Source organism: Lissotriton helveticus, chromosome 12 (assembly GCF_964261635.1).
Source record: "Lissotriton helveticus chromosome 12, aLisHel1.1, whole genome shotgun sequence".
Taxonomy (NCBI): domain Eukaryota; kingdom Metazoa; phylum Chordata; class Amphibia; order Caudata; family Salamandridae; genus Lissotriton; species Lissotriton helveticus.
In genome coordinates, this window is record NC_136073.1 from 752,904,810 (window position 1) to 752,929,412 (window position 24,603).

A 24,603-nucleotide genomic window follows, 5' to 3' on the forward strand; every position below is an offset into this window, starting at 1 on the left:
TCAGTAAGCTGTGATGTCACCTCCTACGTCGCCGCCTGGCTTCCTCTCAGGAGACATCAGCGCCATGGACCCATGGCCTCCAGCTAACCAGGAAGGATCTCCGTGCCCCGACGTTCCCCCCCCCCCAACCGCCTGCGTAACGTCATTGGGTATCTGGTCCCCTGTTCCCGGAAGGGACCCGTCCGGTATATAACATCCCACGGAAACCTCCCCCGCCCCCCCCCGGATCAATCTGCTCTGCCCCCGTCTCCGCTACTGAAATGAGCCCATGTAATGCCGCCAAAATCGCCAGCAGGCCCCAGCTGCGGGTAGTGTCTGCATCTTGCATTGACGCCACCCCTGACTTTGCCACGTTTCGGCCTACTTTGACCTGACTCCCCACCTGTCGTAGCCCAGCGGAAACAACCCCTCAGTCTTCTCGCCCTTCACTGCGCCACCCAGCTGCCGCCAGGGCACGTGCCCGTACCCTGAGCCCTACCATCATATACGTCCTCAATGCTTTGCTACCAATGACCGCTTGTGTGTCGAACGGCACCTCTGGCCCCATGTGATGTCGTGATCAGTGACCCCTTGTTGACACTCGTCTCTCCCTTGGTCGCCATATTGTCCTCAGACCCATGCCACCCAGCGCTAGGTCTAATCATTTCTCCTGCCGCAGCAGCACTTGTGTCTCCGCAACAATCCTCACACCCATCGCACACCTCAGCTGACCAGCCGAAGTCCCCACATATCGCTTTCCCCATCCCCAGCCCTAATCCTGTACCTGAGGGTCAGTCCAGGACCTCCTCCGTTTGCCCAGAGCTGCTGCTCCCTCAGTCTCCATGCCCTCAGGTCAGACTGTGGCCGCACTTGACCCCTGCAACAACAATGAAACAGTCCGGTTACCATGCACCCCCCCTCACCCTCTGTAGCAAACCCACTCAGCCTCAGCCCCTTTCACCACAACTGCCATCCCACACCTCACCCCCGTCGCACATCGTCCCATAGCTCCCACTTCGACCCTCAACATCCATGCCAACTGACCCCCACTCCTATCCACAACATCAATGCCATCTCACACAAATTATCATCAAACTTTGCAAAATTCATAACAGTGCATTGTGCGCTGCGTGATCCCTCAACAGAGGGCAGGCCACGGTGGATCCCCCTACTGCTTCTAGCCAGCGCTCTGAGGCCGTTGTGCGCCCCGCTGGCATCCCCCCGACTGCCGGGCTCAATCCCCGGTCCTGGATCCCCCCACCAGGTCTCTCAAACCAGGTGGGCCCCAAGCACCACCGGGCCTCGTGGCGTGCAGGCAGTCCCTTATCCCTGCCCCAAGTACCCTTGAAAATGCCACCTGCAAACCCCAACCGCTTCCCTGGCCCCGCCCCCCCAACCTCCCTACTAGGCAGCAACCCCCGCCAGGACCCATCTCCCACCCCACCACCCCCCCTCCCCGCATGGCCCGCCCGGCGCACCAGCCAGACCCCCGGGCCTCCCCCCTAATGCGGTGCAAGTCCGCTGGTAGGGAGGCCCCAAATAGCCCGCAAAGCATGAGTGCCCCCCCTGTTGTAACCCGAAGTCCAAGCATCACAATGCCTCACAGCACTCTGAAGTCCCCCCTCCCAACCCTGAACGGATGGCCAGCTCCCTACAATTGAGAGCAACACCTGTTCTCCACCCATACTGCCGCCGGCACCCCCCCTCCACACACAGCCTGGCTCAGCGTCCAGGCGTGCAAATCCGCTAAAGTCCTGCCCACCCACCCATGCCTCCAGACGACCCTGGGCCTCCACCCGAGCCACGCACTCAGGAGTCCCACCCGCCCCCCCCACCACGCAGGTGATTGTGACATGCATAAACCATAGAACGTTATTTATTTATTTATTTATTTATTTATGCATTTTTATATAGCGCAGACTTTACCCGAAGGCGTCAGAGCGCTTCACATTAGGAACAGAAATGAAACATAATGAGAAACATTACAAAAGAACAGATTACAAAAACATATGTTACTTACATAAGGTAATAGTGACAATTGTGAGCAAACAAAACACATGAGGTAGTAAAAATTGTGAGCAACCAAAAATACATGAGGTAGTAAAGGTAATAGTGACAATTGTGAGCAAACAAAATACTTGAGGTAGTAAAAATTGTGAGCAACCAAAAATACATGAGGTAGTCAAAAGTGCACAAGAGGAAAAGTGACAAGTGTGCAGTTATAAGAGAAAACAGAGTATAATTTGAGGTATAGTACTGCAATAAGTGCTAGACACTCAGGCACAAGAACAAGCGTTACGTAGGCAAGGTGGCACTTGTGCAAGTATCAAAGGTAAAAACATGTGAGAGGTAGCAACCGTGTGTTACAAGGGCAGAGTGGTGTGTGCATGTTACAAAAGGGCACCGAACACCAGTACATGGAAAATACTGCAAAAAGGCAGACACTCCAACCACAGGAATACACTGGGAAGGCACTTCCATGGTCATGGAAAGTAGAAATTATCAGTAGTGGGAAGTCTTCCTCACAAATAGCAAGAGGACGTGAATTACTTTTGGAGGTGTCTCTGGAGGAGGAGAACTTTGAGGTCCCTTTTGAAGGCCTGGGAGGAGGTGGTGGTCCGGAGCTGAGGCGGAAAGGAGTTCCAGATTCTCACTGCGTTGCCTGAAAAGGATTGGGCCATCGTTCTTTCCTTCTTGAAAGTGGGAGGTTCAAGCAGTAGATTCTCCGCATTGCGTGAAGGTCTAGAGCCTCCAGAGAGTTTCAGTTTATTCGCCAGGTAGCGGGGAGAGGAGGAGTGCAAGGCTTTGTGGGTGATACAAGCGGTCTTGTAGATAGCACTAGCCTCGAAGGGAAGCCAGCGGAGGGTGGATAACATCGGTGTGATGTGATCGCTTCTTTTGGCCCCATAAATGAAACGAGCTGCTGAATGGAAGACAGACTTAAGTGGGGACAGGTGAGATTTGGGGAGGCCAGTAAGAAGAGAATTGCAGTAGTCTAGTCTGGAGAGGACCAGCGATTGCACCAGGGTTATAAGGTCCTGCTCCGGGAAGAAGCGACGGATTCCCCAAAGAAGGCGCAGTTGGTAGCGAGCAGATTTTGCAATAGAATTGATGTGGGGAGTTAGATTGAGTTTTTTGTCTAGAATGACACCAAGGGATTTTGAACTGTCGACAATGATGGGTTTTATTGTTTAGTAGATTCATCTGATCCATCCATGATTGAACCGGGGGAGGAGAGAGTGAGGAGGAGAAGAGGAGGAATTCAGTTTTGGAGGGTTTCAGAATCAATTGATGAGTTGACATCCAGTTTTGAATGGAGTCAAGAGTAGATCTTAGGATGGAGAGATCATGAGTGGAGGCAACCTTGAGGTAGAGTTGAGTGTCGTCTGCATAGAGATGATAGTGAATCCCAGATTTGCTTAGGAGGTTTCCCAGTGGTTCTAAGTAGAGATTGAACAATGTGGGTGCAAGTATAGAGCCTTGGGGAACACCTTGACCCACCGCCACAGGAGAAGAAAGACTGTTTGCTATTTTGATCATTTAAGATCTGTCAGAGAGGAAGGATGCAAACCATTTAAGCACAGTGCCCTCCATGCCCATTCTCTGTTGAAGAATATTGAGGAGGGTGTTGTGATTAACAGTGTCGAAGGCTGCGGCAAGGTCAAGGAGAATTAGCAGACAGGACCCCCCTGAGTCTAGTATCCTCAGTGCATCATCAACCACTTGCAGTAGGGCTGTTTCAGTGCTGCAGTTTTGGATGAAGCCGGACTGACAATTGTCAAGAAGATCATTGTCCTTGATATGACGAGAGAGTTGTTTTGCTACACATCTTTCTGTGATCTTCGCAAGAAAGGGAAGGTTAGTGATGGGGCGGAAGTTGTTGAGGTCATTCGCATCAGCAGTGGGCTTTTTAAGCAGAGGGGTGACCTGCCCAGTTTTGAAGGAGACAGGAAGGGAGCCTTGCCAGAGGGAGAGGTTGATCAGAGTGATCCAATAGGAAAGGGAATGGGTATAGAAGTCAAAGGCAATGGCACTGGGGATAGGGTCAAGAGAATGGTTGGAGGGCTTTGTTTCGCGTATGCACTTGAGAAGGGCATCTTCAGATATGGGGTCAAAGCTCTGCCAAATGGCTAAGGATTTGCGCTCCTCTGGAGGTGTAGGATGAGCAACCTGATCCACAAGTGATTTCACTTTTCCATCGAAGAAAATAGCGAAATCTGCTGCTCTCTTTGAAGAATCCTCCACCTTGGAGGTTGGGGGAGAGCAGCTCGGAGTCTTGATGAGATCGAATAGTTTTTTGGGTCTATTTTTGGCGGAATCAAGGAGGGTTTTGAAGTGCGTCGCTTTCTCAAGGAAGATGTGCTTGTGGTACTTGGATCTTGCTGTGCGAAGCATGGCTAAATTGTCAGTGGAGGGCAATTGCCTCCATTTCTTCTCCTGGAATCTTAGCTGCTTCCTTTCCTCATAAAGGGATTTGTTGAACCAAGGTGCTGAGGGAGTGGGCCTTATCCTTTTGCTTTTGAGTGGAGCGACGTTATTAATTTCAGCTGCAAGAACTGTGAGGCATTGGGAGGTGAGATCGTCAACAGCTATGTTCGGGTCTAGCCTTGGAAGTGATAGCAAAGCTGATTCACAGAGGGGACCGACATCAATGTTTTTGGCATCACGGAACCAGGAGATGGCCCTGTTGGGTTGGCCAAGAGTTATAGAGTGTGAAAGTTGAAGAGAGAATGGGATGAGGTGGTGGTCAGACCAGTCTACATGAATTGGGGTAGTAGTAGAAAGCATGCCTGCTTTAGAAATAACAAGGTCCAGGATTGCGCCTTTGGAGTGGGTTGATTCTGTGCAGTGTTGGATAAGATCATTTGCAGAGAGGAAGGTGGCCAGTGAGTTCGCAGAGGAGTCTTGCGGTGCGCCCCAGTGGAGATTGAAGTCACCCACGATGGTCTGATTGTCACTTTGAGAGTATTGGTCGCTGATGAAGTCTTTGAGATCTTCTATAAACGAAGAGCCGCTACGAGGCGGGCGGTAAATGATATGGAATCTGAGCGGTGAACGGTGTTGCAATTGAAGCTCAAGAGAAAGGCATTCAAAGGTGTGGGGGGAGCTGATAGGAGAGGCCTTAAGTTGGAGGGCGTTTCTGAAGATGACTGCAACACCTCCCCCCGTGTTTTCAGTTCTGTCATTCCTAAATATGGAATAACCTGTGGGTAACAGGAGATCAAAAATAGAGTGAGAGGTATCTTTGAACCAGGTTTCTGTGAGGAAGAGCATGTCAAGTTTGTGAAGGGTGATGGTGTCGGAGATTTCAAGTTTGTGTTTTACTGCAGATCTGCAGTTGTGAAGCATACAGCGCAGCTCTGTCAAGACTGTTTTGGTGACGGGGGCACTTGGGCTCTGAAGGGTGATCGGGATATTGTACATTTGCGGGGTGCTCGGGAGGGTTTAGGTGGACGCTTTGTTCTGACAGAGGTGATGGTCGGAATAGTGTAGACAGTGGGGTTGCTAGGGTATGCCTGTTAAAGAAGGGTGGCATTCAAGGGCTTGTGTGAGTTAACGACGTTTGCAGACGAAAGGTTGAGCTTGGCTGTGTTGGGGTGAGGGGGCGAGGTGCATCTCCGGGGAAGTTGGGAGGGAGTAGAGGTGCATGGAGGGGTGGAGATCTTAGAGCATAAAAGTGAAATGGCAGCTGTAAGCTGGGAGATGGAGGTGATAAGAGAGCCTAGCTTATTTTCCAGTGAGAAAGAGGCAGAGCACGGAAGGTTGGGTGGCTCGATTGAAATAAGGGGGGGTGGAATTGGTGGTGGAAGGCAGGGAGAGGTGGGGGGACAGGAGGTGAGTCGGGGGGTGGGGTTCACAGGTGGGGAAAGGTGGAGGTTGGGAGCGGGAGTAAGTGAATTGGGGGTTAAGGGAGAGTTGTCATTGTTGGTGTTGCAAGAGGGAGAGGAATTAAGGACAAATTTAGAGGGAGAAAGGTGCGAAACACGTCGGTAGGGAAGTAGTAGGGGGGAGGCCTGTGTGGCGTCATGGGAATGTAGGAGGTTTGGGAGGAAGAGAGGTGTAGTGGTTGCGGAGGTCCTGTCAGTTAGGAGAGGTAGCAGTGAGGGAACAGTCATCTGGCAGAGTGAGGGGGGTTGAGAGAAAGGGAAGTTGAGGAGGGGAAGTGGTTCTGCTGGGCCCGAGGGAGGGAGATGGAAGGGGTTACTAGGAGGGGAAAGGGGGTAGTGCGGCAGTACTGGAGGAGTAGGAGGGAGGAGAGAGATGCAGTGGGAATGTGGCAAAAACGGGGTGAATGACGAGGGGATGAAGGGTTGGAGAGGAGGGATGGAAGGAGGGCTAAGGGGAGCATAGGGAAAGTTAATTGGGGGAGAGTGTTGGAGGAGAGGTGGACTAAAGAGGGGGGTGATGGGAAGAAGTATGGGGGAGGAGAAGAAGGGGGTGATGGGAAGAAGTATGGGGGAGGAGAAGAGATTGGAGTATCGTGATAGTGCAGATGGGACGAGGAGCGTGTTAGCTAGTGGTAAGGCTGAAGTAATGTGGGAGGGTACATACTGTGGGGGGGAGGAATAGGAGATGAGGTAAGTGGGGGGGGAGGGAAGAGGGCCGACCTGCGCTTCTCGAGAGTGCAGCCAATTGGAGTGAGGTGGGGTCAGCGGAGGAGAAAGGGAGTAATGGGTGGAGCTGTATGGAGAGTCAAGGGGAAACCCGGTTGCAGAGAAGGGGAGTAAGGAGGGGAAGAGGTGGTCAAAGAGCGAGAGGCAGGAGTCTTTGCCTTGGATCATGACGGTACCGTTGTTATAGAGTGAGATAGTGAGGTAGCCATTAAAGCACCCAGAGGGGGAAATTTTTAGTTGTTTCCCATAAGGGATAGAGGAGGAGGAGATGACGTTAAGGGAATTGTAAAAACTGTTGGACCAAGAGGGGGTGTCGCGAGTGAAGAAGATGAAATCGTTTTTGAGCCTCCCAAGACGGCCATTGTAAAATTGATCCACAAAAAGGGAGTCCGGGAAACGTTCAATAGTGTTATGCTTCAGTCGTTTTATTGTAGCTTTAGACTGGTCGGGAGGATAAATGATTTTGTAGCAATTGGCTCCAGACTTAACTCGAGAGGTGGCCATGTTGAGAAGATGAGGCGAAGGAGGGTGGGGGAGAGATGAGAGGGGTGTTACTGGGAGAGCGGTAGTGAGGAGAAATAAGAGGGCAAAAAGGGGGCGCAGAATCCGGGTTAATGTGCCGTCAGGCTGTGAAAAGGCCTAAACGATGCAGCTGGCACTACTTGCTGCGCAGCTGTAAAAGGCCTAAACGGTGCAGCTGGCACTACTTGCTGCGCAGCTGTAAAAGGCCTAAACGGTGCAGCTGGCACTACTTGCTGCGCAGCTGTAAAAGGCCTAAACGGTGCAGCTGGCACTATTTGCTGCGCAGCTGTAAAAGTGTTTAAAATAAATACCGCACAATTAAAGAGTTAAGCGGATGGCGATTTTGATGGAGGAATGCATTACTCGCAGACGCCCGCAGGGCTGTCCGATTGCTGCAGGAAGCACTGGCCGTGAAGATGAAACATCTGGAAGACAGGCTGTGGACTCACTTAATACAGCTCGGTAATTAGGCGTGAAGGTGCGCGCTGCGCGCGGCGTCGAGGTCTCCAATTCCGCCATTTTCAGGTCAGGCGGCATGAGCTGGTCGTGAAACAGCCGTACTGAGCCAATATGGGGGCCGTTTGAGGCTGGGTCAGTAAGATTGAGCTAAAGCAGGCAGTTTCAGGCCGTTACAGCAGTGCAGTGCTCGGAGTCGGGCGGCGCCATTTTGGGGCACATGTGCAAATGCTGCCAAACTTGTAGGGCTTATCCGGGAGTCAACAGGGGCTCTCCGCTCACACTTCCGCAATTTAAGGTGCCAATAGGCGGGCCTGCAGGTATGCCGGTGTAACATAAGGGCAAGCGGCACCGGACGCGCATTGAAATCGCGCTGAGTAAAAGTTTCACTGGCTCACCGCCGTGCGCGGCGTCGAGGTCTCAAATTCTGCCAATTTCAGGTCAGGTGGCATGGGCTGGTCGTGAAACAGCAGTACTGAGCCAAAATGGGGACCGTTTGATGCTGTGTCAGTAAGATTGAGCTAAAACAGGCAGTTTCAGGCAGTTTCAGCAGTGCTGTGCTCGGAGTCGGGTGGCGCCATTTTGGAGCACCTTTCTCATAAATGTCTGTAGGTGGCACTATTTTATGATCCACAGTGAGTAATGGCCCTTTAATTTCGAAAGATTGTTTTCCTATATCTTTGCAGTTTTATATAGCATGACTCTGGCTCGAGAGCACTTCAGCGCTTTACAAGAGAACCAGACACCTTCCAGGCACGGGGAAGAGTGGTTTTCTCAGGTGCTGCCTTGGACGCTCTTCAGATCTCCTCAAGGCGCCCTGGGCCTGAGTCAATGTAAGGCCCCCTACTGCCTGCAGTGGAGAACTTGTAGGGCCCTCAATAGAGGAAATCGTGCCGATTTTCAAACGGCGCCTGCCCTGTCCCGGGCGCCACCATCTTAAGGATAGGCAGCCATGGCAAATCAGATCAGATGCAATTGTAGGGCCCCCGCCCGCCGCTATGGGACACCTCCTCACCACAGTCAGAAGCGGGAGCAGCAGCCTTCCCTCCGGTCTCAGCAGCAGTGTCCTAGCGTCTCCGGTGCGGCCATCAGACTCGTCAGTCCCCCTCACTGCCTGGTGCCAGTCTCGCCGATCGCGGGCGCCATCTTGCCGCTTGAAAACATGCCGAGCAGGGAGGGAGCAATCTCGGCTTTTAGCCCCTTCTCGCCTCCGCCGACCACAGCAGTAGCGCTCAATAGGGGCACCGGACCTTCATAACCAGGTTTTGCACCTGGTCGCATCACAACTTCTTTGCACCCAGCCCTGTACTCCAAGGAGCAGCCCCCCTTAACCCCGAGTCTAACATGGAAACTATTTAAAAATCCGTCCGTGCGCAGCGCCTTGAGCCCGGCACCGGGCGGCACATCCGTGCGCTCTGTGGCCGCGTCCCTGGCGCCTTGAGCCCGTCAGCCTGGAAGGGTTCATCGGCCTGCGGTGAGGCGGAGGGCGGCCGCCGGAGAGGAGTGGGCTCGCTCGGCGGGAGCGGGGCGAGGAACCAGATTCAATCAGTCCGCAGGGCTGAGCGAGCTGAGCAGGCTGCACGGGGCAACCTCCCCTTGCAGCGGGCAGGCGCGCGCAAGGCTCCACCGCCCGCCCCCCACCTCCCGGTCACCAGAAAAAGGTTGCCCCCTACCTGCTGACAGCTGTCGCTCCCGGTGGTGGCTCACATGCACCAGCCACCACCGCAGCAGCCTCTTCTCCCTCGTCCTCCTGTGGACACAGGCACGACAGGCCCACGCCTGCTGCACACACCCAGCCGAGCCTGCTCTTCCCGGTCCACTCGGACCCGCGCATGTAGCACATCAAAGCCAACCGCTGCGTCGGATATTCTCATCACCCACAATCCATGGAAGCACTCGCCCTGACCCTACCCAGACAGCTGCTGATTCCTAGACCCCCACCGATCGACAAATCGGCAGCCTAGCCCCCAGCCACCCTCCAACTGACCACAAACTTTTCTATCTCCCCCCGGTGGTGCTCCGGTGTCAAGAAGAGGCCGATCTTCCTCTCCTGACACCTTATATGCCCTACCAACTCCCACCCCCTCCTTTAACCCCTCTAGTCCCACCCCCACCTTGTCCTTCCACTATTGCGAATACCCCAGGGGAAGACTGGTCTACGACCTTCACTTCCCCCGGGGGCCGCAGTTTGGCTATGTTGAGACTTCAGTTCTGCAATTGCCAGCGCTCATTTTCTCACTGCCTGCTCCTCTGACACAATTAATTCGGAAACTGGTGGTCGGCGCCATCAGCGGCCCAGCGACAGCAACATGGTAACCCCAAAGGACCATATTACATATGTTACCCAGTACATATTTAATGTATATTTTGGGGTACTCGGCTTGAAAAAGGCAGTTTTTTCATAAGATCAAAAAACAATGGCCACTGTTTGGAATTATACTGTTGACGTTTCCTTAACCTTCAATTAATAAATTGGTGATAACAAATAGGCAATGATGAGTTCCAGTTAATTTATATGATTCTGTGGCTGCATAATTATGGATTTTGTGCATTTGCCACTTATGTAGCCCCTACCCATAAATATCATATTTGCAGATTTCATAAACATGTCTCTACTTCAGACAAAAAAGAAAATAGTGCCAGATAATGTTCTGAAAAATAGGTGCTATTAACATATAATTTAGGTATCCTCTGTACATAGGTAGATACCCACTATGTCCAGGAACTATCTATCTATTCATCCATCCATCTCCAAGTTGCAATGCTCCGCAAAAGCCTTCTTACCCAACTGAGTGTATCGCGGTGCCAGAAGTAGCATTCTGCCTTTACATATGTACAAGTACGCCAAATATGTGCTCCCTCAGGATGTCAGTGATTCAATTGTTTACTCACTAGTCATAAGCAGCAACCCACTGAATCGTTGACATTCTGAGTGATCACCAATTTTGATTATTTGGGCTTGGTCATATGTATATTTATATATATGTATCTGTGGCTGTAGCTATACATACACATATATATATATATATATAATATATATATATATATATATATATATATATATATATATATATATATATATATATATATATATATATATATATATATATATATATATATATATATATATCCAAGCTCCAAGTACCCAACGTACAAGGAGCACTCGAGCAACAACATGCTCCTAAAGAGTCTTTATGGTATTCAGCCCACCAGTACAACGATAGCTTTAAGCAGGTCAATGTGCCATGGATGCTGACGCGTTTCGAAGTGTCCCCACTTCTCTTCAGAGACTTCGGCAATTGAAGGCGCATAGGACACCGCCCTCATCATTTAAATGCTCCAATGCATGCCCTGAATGGGACACTCTGCCTCGACTAGCAGAGCATTATGGACCTTGTAGTGTCCTTTATCTCCCAATGGAGTGCACAATGCTACTGCTGTAACATTGAAGATGGGCCTCGGTGTGCCAGTGGACATACTAAATCCGTTGCTGCCCCACAAAATTGGCCTGCTCGATAACAGACCGCGTATACTTGTAGTAAAGTAGCAAAGTCACAGTCTCACAGCAAAGGCATATTCTTTGCAGTGTCTCTTTAATGCTAAGGATTCCATCTAGAGTAATCAGTTTCAGTTTTGAAATCCTTCCTAGAGAAGTGGGATCCTTGTCAGATAACTGCCTTGGATTACATCTGTCTTCCTTCCACCCACTCTTTCATTCTAGCTAATCTATTTACTCAGCTCCTTTGTCCCACTTAGATTCGGAAATAAGAGCGATACTGAAATCAAAAACATTAAGGACATCATTATTTTATCTGTCCTTAAGTGCATTAGTGTTATATTCGTGAATATCTTTAAATTGTAGTATTGCTTATCTGGTTCCACTCCTCTTCTTCCCGTGTCTTTTCTTGCATGTGGAGGTCAAGATTTTGTTAGATGAAAATGTGTTTGTCCAGGTGTCTTTTACATTGAATGAAGCCTAAAAGTTGATCCTTTGAGCACTCATCAAATTTTGTTGTTGACAAGTTTTGACCTATCTACTTGAAAGGCCTCTTCAGGACAGAGACAAGGACATCATCACTTTCCCTTGGATATTAAGTGATGTCAGTTGCTTTGCTTAAACAAAGAATTATATATTCCTCCAGAGGGTCTATTCCTCCCAAATAATCAGTGTAAATAGTTTGACCTATTTAGTTTGTGTTTTCTAAGCAGGCTTTTCGTCCCGGTCGAGCCCCTTTTAAGGAAGCCAGAAAAGAAAATTCTTTCACACAGATATGTACTCAGCACATTTACACTCTCCTGCAACTGCATGTTTACATTTGAGAGTTACTACATACCAGTTTAAGATCCAGATCATATTCAATAATCATTGGGTGATCATGCAAAATCGGAGATCTCAGCAGAAGTGGTGGGACAGAAGTAGTAACTGTCTTACCATTGGCCTTGGACAGACAGCAATTGAGTTTGATATGGACCAAGCTGGAGACCATGAAGATTTTATGTGTAAAAGGGTGACAAAGATAGTGATTGCATAAAAGCTAGAAGACCGGGTGCTCATATTTTCCAGAGTACATGTTGCCTACTGAGAAGTGTTACTTTGCTGCTACAAAGTGCATGCATGCCCTCTTTCCAATGGATGGATGTCATCACAACTCGGTTTTTACACCGCGCTACCTTTACAACGCGGTCATCACAACGTAAGTCGTTACAACGACTTGGGCTGTAGGTGCTGGACTTAGGAATAGTATGATTTACTATTCCAACTCCAGCCTACGTAACAGTAGGGAAGGTGTTGGAATAGTAAATCATACTATTCCTTAGTATATAGCGCCATCCAGCGCAAGTCGTTGTAACGACTTGCGTTGTGATGGCCGCTTCGTAAAGGTAGTGCGGTGTAAAGACCGCGTTGTGATGGCTGTCTCCCCTTTCCAATAAAGGAAATATAAGCGCTTTGAGTCTGTAAACACTAGTTTGCAGAATGTGCAGCCAGCAAGGTCTTTTTTAGATCGTCTTCTTTCATATACAATCATAGATCACTGTGTGGTTAAAACACTGGTTGTCTTATCGTGCAGATTTTCTAGGAATTAAAAAAATCAAAGGTGTTTTTAATCTGAAGCAAACTGCTAACCCACATTGAAAATTGTCTAAATGTGGACAGTGCCTGTGGACATTAACAAATGTTCTTCCTTGAACAAGCAATCACCTTCTGACAAACAATTGTTCTAATAGAAAGAGCCACCTTTATAAAGTTGATTACATCGACATGCTTAAGTTTATTGATAGAAAATAATTGTTAGGTCGTATGTGTTGGCGGAGCCACTGAATAGCACTCTCTATAGACACCTAGGTGTCTACGTACCACAGGTTAGGAACCAGTGTCCTATATCATACCATGCAGTACCTTAGGACTATAAGTATAAATACATAGCTGATGGTTTCTGGTGGACATGCTTCCTTCTATACTGCCACTTGCTAGTTGGCCGCGTGCATGCCTATGTGTTTGTGGGGCTTGCTTGGGGAGTGGACGTGCCCCTTAGGTTGCTTGTAGCTCTAATTCCCTAACTATGATTGAAATATGTAAAATCCACTTTTTGCAGATCCCACTACTGAGGATGCTGGGTACTCGCTGAAAGAAGAGCGGCGCATTGTCCTTGTTGGTAAAACTGGAGTGGGGAAAAGTGCCACAGGAAACACCATTCTTGGGGAAGAGAGATTTAAATCTGAAAGAAGTCCTGCATCAGTCACCAAAGAGTGTCAGAAAGCGAGCTGTCCTGAGAAGAAAGTCACTGTTGTTGATAGTCCTGGGCATCTTGACACAAACACCTCTGTAGAGGCTACCATTGCGGCTGTAGCTAAGTGTTGCATGCGCTGTCCTGAGGGATTTCATGCCATTGTGCTCGTGCTGTCGGTGACCGCGATTTACGGATGAAGAAAAGGAAGCTGTTCAAAGAGTGAAAGATATGTTTGGTCCTGGAGCCGAAAAGTACACGATTGTCTTGTTCACTTCAGGAGACCAACTAGAAAATGAGACGATACAAAACTATGTTGAAAAAAGCGACGAGCTCAGCCAGCTGGTGGCCGGGTGCGGAGATCGGTTTTGTGCCTTTGACAATAAGAAGACAAGACCGGAGAGTCGGCAGCAGGTAGCTGAACTTTTCACCATCATAGACAAGATGGTGGAGGAGAATGGGGGCTCTTGTTTTACAAATGAAATGTTTGAAACGGGATGGGAGGCGGTTCAACAAGTGATCTCCAGACATGGAGGATTACGCCGTAGGGGTAGAAACACAGCGACAACAAATAACGATACACATGGAAACGAGCCAGAGGTTCATCAGCAACCAACCCAAGAAGAGGTAGAAACTTTTGTAATTAAAATGTTATGTGCTATGGGATATGGGTTTTTTGCAGGTGGGGCAGTCGGTGCGATTGGAGGAGGACTGACCGCTGGGCCAGCAGGACTGGTAGCGGGAGCAATAGTTGGAGGTGTGGGAGGAGCAGCTGGAGGTGCGGCTGCAGCCGCAGTAGATCATTATTCCAGAGGTTCAAATATGTATCGCAAAGCAGCAGTGGGAGGGGTGGTGGGAGGGCTGGCAGGAGTGGCGGCAGCAGCAGTTGCTCCATTGTTTGCAGCAGGGTTTGTTGGAGGGATTGTGGGAGGTGTTGTAGGGGCAGTCCATGAGAAGGTCAAACAGTTGCTCCAGTTTGTCATAAAAATGTTGAAAGCTGACCAAGTGCCTAAATTGCTCAAAAGTGTATTTGCTAAAAAAAACAGCTCCCCTAATGGAAAACTGGCTATTAATGCTCTCGCCACTATGAATGTTGGATAGGCAGCTTTAGCCTAAATCGCTCTCATTATGATTAATCCAGTAAGCAGAAGATATTTTGTCAAAAAAGCATTGCATCCATATTGTCACAGGCATTCACTATGTAGCCCAACTATGGAACCCAAGACACAGGAGTTTCAGGTCTCTCCTTGAAAGCGGCCAGTTCCTTTGGAAGGGCACAGCGTGTCCTATTTGACGTCAGACTGATCGATCTTCGAGTCAGCCGCCCTCTTGATTCTTGATTCAGGTGCCTCGGTTAATTGGAGGAGTGGGTTTCAGCTAAATAACACCAAGGCACAAGCTGCTGAATTCCAATTCTACTCTTCATGCTTTATTGGATCGCTTTAATACATTTTACAAATTGATCCAGAGAGTTGCAGTTCTGGTAAAACATGACTTGAACATGAACTTACGTATTAATGCCATTTCCAACATCTTCACAAACTTCAAATCATGCTGTTTTCTTTCGCGTTAAAATGTACAAGTGACACTAGGGGGCAAATGTACAAGCCCCTATTGACACCACAACGTCACGTTTACTGACATTGTAGTGGCGATAGGGGCTGTGCCTTATACACAAAGCAGGCTTAAGCCGCTTAACACTTTCTTGTACATAATACCCCCTTTCACGCTATGGTTAGTGTGAAAAGGGCGTGCAGTGGGAGTTCCAGTGGGCGTTCCACCGCAACACCGATTGTGTTTGACGCTGCCCCCTATGTACAAGGGTGGAGAACATAGGAGGCAGAGCCAAAATTAAGACCATGTAAATCCTCGATTTTTAAGACTGAATATCCCTGCTTACCAGCAGAGCCGTTTTTATTTTGCATGGTTTGCTTTATAATCAAGGCATTAAATAAAGGGCATAAATCAAACTAAATTGCATATATATTATGCAGACGATAATGGAAACATTACTCCTTCCAGAGTTGTCTTCTTTTTGCAGGTCGGAGAATATTTAATGACTATTTGAACATTTGAATATTGTGACCTACATTGAAGAATACCCAGAGAGATATTGTTTGTCAGTTTTATTTTATTTAATATAGAAAATTCTTTCCCCAGTCAATGATATTATCTAAAATCATTGTAGAATTTCTACTTTGGGGAATGCCAGTTTCTACCTACCCCTCCAAGGTGATAGGCCCTTTGAGACTTGAAGAGTGCATTTACTAACTGTGTGGTATAGTCTTCTACTGCGAGGTTGTTTGCCATCAATTAAAATGGGTTAGCATTCATTAGGATGTAATTAGAACATTCTTTTTGTTTATGTACATTTGACCAGGGAGAACGAATCCATTTCGATATATATCTCTCTCTCCCCCCCTTGTTAGTAATAGTAATTAGAGCATCAACACACAAATATTTAACTTAATGCTTGTAGATCGCACACCAAAATTTTATGTTCAAATTGTGGCAGTACAATAAATCTACTTCCTCCGACTTTCAACTGAATCCTAATTATTAATACTTCCAATTTTTGGCATTATAACAAACAAACACGAGGCAAGTATCCTATTATCTTGTAGAATTAAAATCTCCTTCCTCAGCTATCATGTAGAGCTTCCCCATCTCAAAGTAGTTGCCTTTCCAACTTTCACACCACCCACCTATGTGTCCCCATCTAATCCAGAATCGTTGACCAGACACTCATCACTTCAAATACACCACTATATCCATGCACACAGGTTCTTCTATATAGTTATATGCTGTTTGTAGTTATAAGCATACCCACGTCAGGCATACGGACAAGGAATGATGGAGGAAAATAACCCCAACTATGGGTTCTGTGGATTTCTCTCATATTGCAACTCAATGTGTTTTAACTCCATTTTTAAATCCCACCGCTTACTTTTACTGTTTTAATAATGTATGCTTTTATGACATTCTTGTCGAAATAATGATTTTTTGATTGATTGATTGCAACTCAATAGACTCTGCTTAGGAGATCATTTACTGACGGTTTGATGGGATGCAAGTACCACCATAAATTGTCTGAGCTTCAGTGCCACCAAATACCTGATCCACACACAGAGGTGGTCGAACCGCTGCGGGTCTGACTGCAGAGTATCTGCTGACTCCACTGTTGAGAGCCCCTAGTCAAAGTCCTTTGTGTACGTCAAAGGGCTTCCAGCTGTGTATGCCATATTTTGGATGGGCCTACTGAATTGTTCCTGCTTGAGGTTACCTTCTGAGGCATGGCAGACGTCAAGAGGAACAAAACAAGTTGTGTCTCCGACACACACTGAGAAAATTCTCCACACCTCAGGGCTGACAGACTGCCCACAGGTGTCTAAGTGATCACCTTATTATATATGGTTATCTTGATGTGTATTTTTTAAGTCTCTTTTCATTTGCCTACTAATATTGCTCAATCTCCAGGCTGTATTCACTGACAGGTAATAATCATTAGTATTTGCTCATAAAAAGTAAATGTAGATGATAGTTAAGGCTCCCTGTTTTTGATTTTAGTGATTTTTTCAGATAAATACAGACAGAAAAAACATTTATTTTCCTGTCTGTATTTATTTTTAAATGTGTATAAAAACAGAAATTGGGTTGTTTTTGAGTGACTCTAAATGCTGTCTATCATGACTGACAGGCCAATAGCTGTTCAGATTGACACATAAGGGGATTAAAAAAATTTATTAATTTTAGTAAAGAGCCTTAAACAGCAGTAGATTTGCACAACCTTGGGACTAAAATGTGCATGTTTTCTTATATGTGTATATTTTATCATCCGAGTGTGAAGATATTAAAACCTGTCAGACGTTCAGGCACAAGTGTACATGAACTTGTTAAATAAATGCAGAAATATACACATTTCAGCTTAATTGTTTCTCAAAATCTAAAATAAATATGGATAAATACAGGTAAAATGTGGAAAAAATAAATATGGCTAAATACAGACGGAAATGACAAAATATAAACACCATAATACTGGTAGCTCTAATGATAGTCCACATATTGGAAAGATATGTGTATGTGAAAGATAAGAACAGAACAATGGACTGCCTTTTACCACAAATAATGCACAAAAACTTGGCAGGTGGCATGCAATGGACATTTCACACATAAAAATGGTCATAATACACCAGAATGCCGATTAGGAAGTGTAAAAAAGTAAAAACAAGACAACATCATTTCCAGTTTGCACTCCGGATCTAGAACAGTATTCCGGTATCCATCGAACCACGCCAATGCTGCTCCATTTTAGGAAAGAGTTGAAGAGATACCTCTTTAAATCACTACAGTATATGCATTAATGCTCCACAAATTAGCCTCTTCTATTACTCACTGACTGTAAGACTGCCTTTGACCATGTAGAGTGCTCCACCTCCTTTTGGTTAAGTTTGCGCTATTGAAATAACATATACATGCATAAATAGATATAAGAACTTTGGAATGTTGAGAGTTCCATTGAAGACAATGGAGTAGCTCTGGGCTTATGATGGCTCTAACATTCCAATGTTTGTCTTCATGTTTCTTCCTTTTTTATTTAGAACATTGTACCTTAAGTGGGTGGAATCTTCTAATAGCGTTACTTATAGCCCTTCTGCCTAGGACCATACCTGTTGTTAAAGGCCATCCCCCTCGTAATAGGCTCTATCGGAGGTTCAGGGCCTTTAACAACCTGTCTAGCCTTTGTCAGTGAGCTATAAGGCTATACTGAAGCAGGAGAAAGACAGGGGGGCAGATTTACAAGCCCCTTGCAACACTTTTACGCCGCTGTTGCGTCACTTTTGTGATGCAGCGGCATCATAAACAATGCGCCACGTTGTGACACATTTAGAACGTGACCCATCTAGGAAGATGCATCACGTCGTAAAGCCCTGTATCACATTATACCTGCGTCAGATATAATGTACGCAGGGGGGGAGTTCCGACGCAAGCAAACCTCCTAAAAGTGATGCAGTGAAATCACTGCGTCACTTCGACGACGCCACTACGTCAAAACCTTAGGCCTGCTTGAAGCAGGCGTAAGGAGTGAGGCAGCACAATAGGAATAGGCATTCCAGAGCATTGCTGGAGTTGCGGCGTGGTTGCAACATGACTCCAGCAATGCGTTACCTTTACGCCAACAGATGCGTGACGCATCTGTCAATCCTTGCGCCACGGTGCGCCGCATTGTTAATGTGACGCATCCATGGTGGAGCAAGGGTTTTTTTGCGTGACGCAATTAAACTGACACATCTCTGCTAAAATGCAGTTACGTCAGTTTCTTGTAAATCTACCCCAGGATTTGTAAATAATGAAAGGCAGATGTTATCGACTAGCAAATCCACTGCTATAACTACTGCACCAATCTTTAAGGAAAGAAGGTTTTACTTGTGGAATGTATAAGGACATTTTCCAGCTTTATAGAATTATTGGTGAGAAAAAAATAAAAATCCTCCTGGGAGTTTAGGCTTTAAGAGGCACATTTATCTAATGCATTAAATAAACGTATGCATTTTTTGTTTGTTTTATCTAGCTATGTGCATCCCTATGTGCATCCCCTTCTAATACTTCAGAGCGCTACAGGGAGCTTGAAATTTATGATAGTGAGGGACATAGGGGTCGATTACGATGGTGGTGAATCCGCATCCTCCGGGCCGGTGGAAGCCACCGCCGGGCCGGAGGATGCGGATTCACCCCCGCCGCACAGAAAACACCCACCACCAGATTATGATGGCGGTGGGATCAGCGGCGGACAGCAGGTCCGTCCGCCGCTGATCCGCGGGGTGTGGACCATAATATGGTGGCGGTGTCTGCAAGACACCGCCAGCCACATTAGGATGTGTGCAGAAACATCCTTTTCCGCGGCGGCTTTTCTGCCGTTGAAAAGCTTGTGGACCTTTGCTTCTGGGGGCCCCTTGTACCTATGGTACCCCCCTGCAGTTGCATGCACAATGTGGCAGGCACCACGCGGTGCCTGCCGCTTTGTGCATGCAAATGCACAGCATGCACTTTTAACTTTGCGGCGGGTGCTGCTTCAAGCAGCACCCACCGCAATGTTAAATATATGGGATGTGACCGCCAGGGTGGCGGTCACATCCTAATCGCAATGGAGGGAACGCCACTGCCCCTGCGGACGGTCCCTCAACCTCGGGGGTGGCGGACGGACACAGGTCTGTCCGCCATCATAATCGACACCTTAGTGCCACAATTCACCAGTCTTCTATGCCTACCCCAGTTTTTGAACACTTCTGTTGTCCATGCACCAGAATATTTAAGTGTTTGTTGCTTTTCTGAATCACATGTATTATGGCCATCAGGCATTGATTCATTAACAGGTTGGGACCCCTGCCTCTTAATAAAAAGCATATAGTCTGTTCTATAAAATACAGTATGTAACCATCAGCAGCATTCTGTGCTAAGAACAAACAATTAATGCTCAGAAAAATAATATTCTATTGCAGTAGCTGTCATGCCCACTTAAAAAAATAATGCCTCTTATAACTTATTTGCCAAGAGAATGAAGATCCATCAGAGTTCACGTAGGAAATGTAACGGTAGCCAAAATTCTCCCTGTTGGAGAGCATATACGTCAGAATTCTTCTGTCACCTAACTATGCTAATGAGAGTTCCAGTGCCACAAAAATGACAATCAATGTGAATTACTGTTTGCATCAAAGTCCTACATGTGAAACAGTGTTGGCATTTGTATGTAATACATTCATGTAAGAATATCTAACATATGCAAGAAAGATAAAAAATATATTAAAACATACTTAACCCAGAGTGGTGCACCTTAGTTGCTGTGCAATAACTTCTGTGCCCATCACTTACTAGGCACAGAATAGTTTCTCACTGGCAGCTGTTTAGTGGATGTCTACTCATCAATAATTTGGGTAAAAATCATAGTCATTGATTACTCAACACAAATTAGCTACAGTGCCTAAATAGAAACAACTTTCTACAACGGTTATTGTGCCTACAATGCTTGCCCTCTGTTTTATCCCATGGAATGATTGTCCATTGGTTACTGCGCTTGCATCCTGCACAGCATACCTGTCAATAAGTTACTAGGCCAGAAAAAGCTTGCCTATTGGTTTCTGCGCAATAGATAGATTTTTCCACCTGTTACTCAATTCACAGACATATCTATATTGTAGACTTGAGGTGAAGACACAATATATATATTTCAGCATAATCATAGTGGTCTGGTGGCAGTAACACGTACATAGTACACAACCTTTATACATGGTGCCATAGTACACAGATTGGAGACCTATATGCACAGCACAGAGGTCTCAAAATGTGTGTGTCTAATGTAGGCCACATGGATATATTCAAAGAATACTTCAGGGAGTTGTATACAATGTGTAGGCATCAGAGAATTCTATGCATTGTACAGGTGTGCAAATATAAAGTCTTCAGAGATAGGTGCTTAGTAAGCAGATCACAGCTATGTATGTACACAGTGAAGGCCTCGATGATATGTGCACAGATGCAAAGATGTATGCATGGAATATATTGCCCTTAAATAAATTCAATGTTTGCTGGCTTAATGAGTTCAAGCACAGTGTTCTGCAGTCAACTTTAAGATGGTAGCAAAACCCATATATTCAGATGACTGACATAGACCTGCCCATTGTTTATCCACATCATAGACCCCCCCATAAATTATAAGGCGCCATAATTGTTATTGATGAGCGTAGTAGAAAACATTTCTGGCTGACATATCTATTTATGGCATGTACATGTCATTCATAGCCAGCTTCTTGTTTGCCTGTCACATTTTCTCAAATTTCCCCAAAATATTTGTGTTTCTGAAGACATATACGCAATGATGAGGTACCACAGTTAAAATGGGGGAGAGGATGTGGCCTAACGGGCTATGGCAGTCGATCTCAAATCTGGGAAACCGGGTTCGAGCCTCGGCAATGACTTTCAACATCCTGTGATTCTGGGCAAATCATTTAATCTCCCCGTGCCTCCCTATGTAACGCAACTGGTGCTCGTTTAAAGCGCTCTGATACTTGATACCTTCAGGTCAAGTTTGTGCTATATAAAATTCCGGGGGAAAAAGAGCAGTTTAATCATCTTGGAGTGTACCTTCATTACTACAAAACTAAAATCAGGCATGCCAAGTGAACGGCAAGCAGTTTATCACCTACTAATACAAGGACATTGTGATCTACAGCCATATATAACATGCATATATAGCTGCATGCACAATCCACTATACTCAGATGGCTGATGTCAGTAGATCTGCTAGTTAGCTCTGCTAGATCCTCCATGTTCCCCAATGTATAACTATTTACTATGCAAGATAGAAGGATCTATGGTACTACCGGCCGCCGTAGATGAAAAATGTTGGGATTTGGTCTTTAATCACTTAAAAAGGTAAAAGAAGACACTTTAAACATTAATCTTGGTTTTGGGGAATAACTTCAGATCTTCACATTCGGCCTTTTTTTGAATACTCTGCTTTGAACATTCTGAGCCTCTATACCTAATTTTTACCCTACTAGTTAGTTGGCCTTCCATAACAGTCTTATTTAGTTTCTGCCGCATGTTATGCTAATATGGGAAATTGCAAACAGATAACAGATCCCTTGACACTAGTTGTGCATCTGAATGCCAGTCAGACATATCAAAAGGGAATGGTGAGATATAAGCACTTTCCCTGAATTTTCACAGACTACTTCTTGCAAGGATGTGTAGAGGAGGGAAATGTCCACATTTGCCTACTTGGCCTAGAGGTCTGCTTAAAGGGAAACATTGATGCATCTAAACTATTTAAGGACCATTAGAACATTGGAATGTTGGGATCTCAATTGCAGACAATGGAGTGCTTCCTGCTTCTACAGGGCGGTAAAGGCCCGCAGGGCACCATTCCAATGTTTTCCAAAGGCCTCTCTGAGCTTGAGGGGATTTAAATCCCAGCGAGCTTCAAGAGGCCTTCCTTTTATTTGTTAGAACATTCTGCCCTCTAGTGGCAGAATGTTCTAATTGCCTTATAGCCCTTCGTAGAAGGGCTGTACCGGCTATTAAAGTCCCGTTCCCTTTTTAAAGTCCTTCGCCTTTGGCGTTTTACCGCAGGAGCGGGCCTTTAATAGCCGGGGCTGTAAGGCTATAGTAATTCCTCCCCCTTTCTGATTCAATCAGTTTAGGTTATGAGCACCACATCTTAAATTTGAGTTTGCATCTATGACACACTGCAAGATCAAGTCTAGCAATATTATTGAAATCATGTTTTTGTCTTTCGAGAAGTACTTGGTTTTGCCCCGGTTTTGAACAATATAAATACATGAATGAACTGAAAACCTATTCACATGTGAGAATTTGCATATGTTCCACTTACAGGCTCACTCACAGTTCCAACTGTCCCCCAAGGAGTTGGTCTGCTGCAGTGTGTCTGTTGTTACTGATCTTTTGCCATTCTTTACTTTCGAGATGTCTTTATTGTTTGGAAAGAGAGAATGCTTACAGGGACATTAATGAATCATGTTGCAGGTCCTCCATCCCGTTTTGTACATCATGAAGCTTTTAACCTTGATGTTTTGTGCCTTTTTTATTACTCTTTATGTCTTTTTAACCGACAGCCAAATAGCTTCGCAAAAGTTGCACTAAATAAATACAGTGAACATAACGTGTCTTCACCAAAGACCCATTCTTGGATACTTATCGTAGGTGATCCAGAATTGGGTGGGACCGGGTTTTTAATCTTTTTATTTGCCAGATCTCTTAATGTTTATTACTTGGTTGGTAATCTCTATGCTTAAACTTTAATGATGATTTCACAATTATTTTTCTTGGTTCTGCTTCTCTGTTTTTAATTTATTTTAGGGTGTGCATGACAGTGCATCAATCTGTAAGGCTCACTGTTAACAATTCTTTAAAATAAACATACAGAATGTTTTGGCTGGACCCAGAGTATTTCTCACTCACCTCACGCTATTGGCTGTTTTTCATTTTGCCTTTTATTTTTCATTTTGCCATTCAGGGTGTACTTCTATTGGAATGCATAAGGAATTATTTTAGATTTCAAAAGTATGTCCTGTCATCCAAATGTTTTTCACATTCAGTTCTTTAATTAATATATATGCATTGAATGTGGAATACAATTCTTTGTGCTACTGTTTTCCCAGCATTGGCAGTCAGTAGGACCGTCTTCGATAACATAAACATAATTTATGTATGCAATGCATATAAGCAGCATTTGTTAATGCAAGTGTTTGTATGCACTGGCATATTGAAGCAAGACATTTGGCTTTGCAATTGCATATTTTTCATAATGAGGACATAATAGTTGAATTTGATCACTGACCCTTACTTAATCTCAAAACATTTGGCTGTGGCCCGCCTGTGATATAGCATCTCTTTAAGAAGTTCTGTATTTGCACTATACATTTTTACGCTTTACATTTTGATTGTTTAATATATTTACTGATATAGGTATGTAACCTTTTAATTTCAACCAACATAATTTCAAAGTATAACATTTCCACATGTGGTGCAATAACATCTAGAGCAAATAAATGAGAAAAGTTGTTTTTATGTAATTTTTAAAGTATGTGATATACAAAAGACACTTTACACTTTCTGTACTTCGAAGCACTCTCTCAATCTATGTTAGTTGGGTAATTTCATAATTACTCATGCAGATCACTGGCAGCTCTGACTACAGATGCAAGGCATTCAGATTCATTTCATATTGTTTTAATGATAAATAAATATATCTGGATAAGACATAGATACTTTCAGATTTCGAATGATGCAGCAATAAATTCAAGATCTGAGAAACAATAAAGATGTTCATTTTTCTTTGTTACCAGTTTTCATTTCCCTTCTGACGTCAGCTTTGTTCTCCCGGGATTGGCAGTCAGCGGGAACTTTAATGATGGTATTAGAGAATTAAAGGAGTGAACTTGTATTCAAAGCTTAATAATCATTATTAAAAAAAATCTCTTGTGTGGAGGATTATCAAGTATCTACATCATGCATTAACAGAAGGTGTTTTATGAGTAGTAGAATGACGAAATGGCAAATTAATATATTAATAATAATAATAAAAACAAAAATAATAATATCAACAACAAACAACACCAATAATTGTATTTATTATTATTAATATACTAATACTAGTAATATTGGTACTAATAAATAAGTATAGGTCACTTACAACTATTTTCTTGCGATTTGGAAAGGATTAGGGGTTCCACATACCTTGCATTACTCAAAGATGTAATGTCGTCCATTTCTCTCTACTGAAATACAAT

At 45.4% G+C, this 24,603-nt stretch overlaps 1 long non-coding RNA gene across 1 annotated transcript; it reads left to right on the forward strand.

Annotated features, from left to right (window-relative positions):
* Positions 1-18,080: 18,080 nt before the first annotated feature.
* Positions 18,081-24,134, forward strand: LOC144798834 (uncharacterized). Its single transcript, XR_013603673.1, has 2 exons — positions 18,081-18,964; positions 19,015-24,134. It is a non-coding gene; the product is annotated as an uncharacterized LOC144798834 (long non-coding RNA).
* Positions 24,135-24,603: the final 469 nt, after the last annotated feature.